Source organism: Papilio xuthus, unplaced genomic scaffold (genome assembly GCF_000836235.2).
Source record: "Papilio xuthus unplaced genomic scaffold, Pxut_1.1 DF829129.1, whole genome shotgun sequence".
Taxonomy (NCBI): domain Eukaryota; kingdom Metazoa; phylum Arthropoda; class Insecta; order Lepidoptera; family Papilionidae; genus Papilio; species Papilio xuthus.
This window is the reverse complement of record NW_013529520.1, coordinates 264,319-267,769: the sequence shown is the minus strand read 5'-3', so window position 1 is coordinate 267,769 and position 3,451 is coordinate 264,319.

The window sequence follows — 3,451 nt, the reverse complement described above, 5'->3', positions numbered from 1 at the left end:
TCTCGTCCTAAGTCCGCCCCGTGCCGTAATCCATATTCCAGTAGACAGTACCACACGAGACGCTTGTCCTCGCATTTTTCAACCGGCGCTGGACTCGATTAATCTTCCTTATCTGTCCCATCGGCGGCCGCCACTTGAATAATCGCTTTGCGGACGAGTTTAACATAAATTAAGTTTTCCACGACACCTGAGATACCTCCCTGTGTTAAAACGACCACAGTGCCACTTTACCGACAGGCTACGGGATTATCGACTTTATGCTGATGACTATAAGAGTTGTAATAGGTGCTGTATTAAGTTGGTGAGGTGAGTAATAATGAGCCGCATTCGAGAGATGTATATCGCAGGGACGAAAGAAAGGTTAAGTGTGAACATTTGTTTGTTAATGCCCTCTTGTAATGGATTCGTGGGTTTGTTTTTTGGTCGAATGATAAGTCGTCCGGCGGGATTGATCGATCACCCGATTACTTTACCGAAACGCGCCGATAGCGGCGGGATACCAGTGGAATATCAGTAAACATGGGTGCAGGGCTGGGTGCCTGCCCTGGGAGCCACAATTAATGGGACAAAAGATATCGTCACCATTCATTACAGCTGCCTGTGCGATAAGATAATTAGCTGGCGATGGTCGAACCGGTGCTTTTAAGTTTCAGAAGACCTTGTCCATCTCTGTTCGATTAATGAATTAAAAAAATTATGTAACACTATAATACATTTATAGATAAGTTAATCTGAAGGCACCCATTCCTCCTTTAAACAAATAAGCGATTAGTGACGGTTGACGAATCAAATGAGACGAGCGTGTTGCGTGCAATTAGTTTCGCATTGGTCCCGGGCGGGGGCGCGCGGAGCTTTATATCTGTGTGTCACGCGAGCCGCTCGTAAGTCTGCGCGGACGCATCGCAAGCTGTTGCACATACATATTGATTTACTTAAGTGCTCACTGGCTTTACAACTTTGATAGAATATTTTATCACATTTAATTTATACGACTATTTCAATTTCAATTATAAAATAGAAGACTAGTGGGGTATGAGCTAGTATAGGTGGTCGTTTATGCGTATAAAATTTCACCAACGCCTTTTATTTTATGACCAATAAGTATTGTAATTCAAAGAATTCGAAGTATGAAACATCGCAAAGAGCGAAACGCAACAAATGCCTGTACAAGTTCAGTCGTGTTTAAAAATTATTTGCGTGCCGTGTTGATGCGTGAACACGGGGCGGGGCATGTCTGGAAATCCTTTCGCATTTCGACACAAAACAAACGACATTCGGCAATAATCGGTCTGCCCACGTGATGACGTTGTCAGCGTAAATTCCCTTCCCCCGTGTGAAATACTCTGCGATCCCCTCGACGATATACAGTGGTTCTTTTACTGAAATAATATAAGCTACATTTCGCATAGTGTAGTGGAACTAAGCAACAGATAAGACGGCTATACTCAAAATAATGAAATTTTTTGTTTTCTGAATATGATGAATTAGAATAACCTACCACGTAATAACGTGTATTTATAGTTATATTACTTCCAATTTTAGTTGTTTTAAAAATAATGACTGTAAAAAAGAGACACCCTGTGTATTCACGGCATTGGGGTTCTCGAATAGATCGAAATGAAAAACGACAGAGCTGCGAATTACGCGCACTAAAAAATGTCCGAGGGCCCCAATTAAAATGATTTACATATCAATAAATCGCTCGAATATAACTCGGCTTAAGCACGCTTTTATACGTAGCGATATCGGCTTACGCGAGCGGCTTTTTTCAATTTAATATGTGTGTTTATTGAACAAACGACTGGCCAACTGTTCCATTTATTTATTTAATTATAGTTGGATTTGACGCTGCTGCGATTACAACGGGTTTTTTGAACTACAAGTCTCTTGAACTGTTATAAGTTTTATTAACATAAGTATCTGCTATCCTTAGCGTTTTATAATAGTTAATTTTAGCTTTTTATGTAGCTAATTGTACATTTTTTTCACTAAATCCTCAATGAGTAGCTAACTTAGCGACCGATTAAAATTTCTTGAGTATCATAGTGTTTGAATATTTGTATAATATTTCAAGTAAGTTTAATTTCAAAAGAAAAATAAATATAGATAAAGCACTTTCTTTAGTCATGTCGTAATTCAACACACTATTGTCGCGTATGTCACTGCATTGCATGTCAAAGTGCAATTTAAAAACATTTAGCTATTCATTAGTTTTATTGCCGTTGTAAAATATGAATATAATCCTTATAACTAGAGACATTACGGCACATAATCAAATGAAATCAAATATATACAATGTTTGAAGTGGTATTGTGAAATAAAGTCATATAATTAAACATAATGTAGATATATTATGATGGCGCGGCCACACTCGTAATAAACATAATTACAGCCGTCGTTGTTATGACAAATGATAGACGGCCGAGTTAACCCTCCACATTCATTTTAAAAAATTACATTCGCATACAGAGTTTCATTCAGTTTGATGTCGTGTCATTTATAACACAGATTATAAATACATTTATCTAACTTTATTTTTTGTGCATAAGTTTTTGCAAATACAAAACTAAACCTCTTGTCCGTGTTAACCATATTTTTGTTAACGTTAATTAATCAACGTTATTTTGTATCATGGATTGTTTATTTTGATTTTGATTAAAGGATAAAACATATTTAGTAAGAAATAAAATAATATTACACATTTTCACATGAACGACGTTTTTTCCATTTACTAATTGGTATAACTTATTATTGTTTTATAATAAACAAATTAAAATTAAATTCCATAGAATTCCATAGAAAACTTCGTCATATTGACAATTTATTTACATTTTAATGCTAATATCGTGTATTTAGTGTTCCCTGAGTCCAACATTTCACCAATTTACACATAATTAATAGATATATATGCGGAAACATATTAACGAGTGGACATTTAAAATCAATAAAGTAAATCCAAATAAGAAATTATCTTGTTTCGTGTTACATCAACCGGAGGCTTTATGGCGTCGTTAAATAAAACTACTCAAATTAATACGAGCCAAATAAAAGTTTGATATAGTACACAAATATCATATTTCAATTAATTTATATTCTTGTTTACCGTTTCTAAATATATGTTTATACAAATAAAAGAACGTTTCAGACGACCATTAAAGTTTTTATTGAGAGAAATAAACAGTTTGATAAAGCTGTAAATTATAACGACACCATAACATTTGTGACGATAAATAAAAATGCATTGCATTTCATTTGGATACAGAAATAAAGTGTATCGACTGCCGAAAGAATTGTAGTAAAGCATATTGTCATCCCTTTCATTATCTTTAAAAAGAACAGAGACAACAATATATTTTTGCACAGGAGTTTCGTAACAATAATATGCGTGACCATAGATACAAAATCTAGAGCACAAAAGCAGGAAAAAACAAGGCCTCCTTACCAAGGTGCC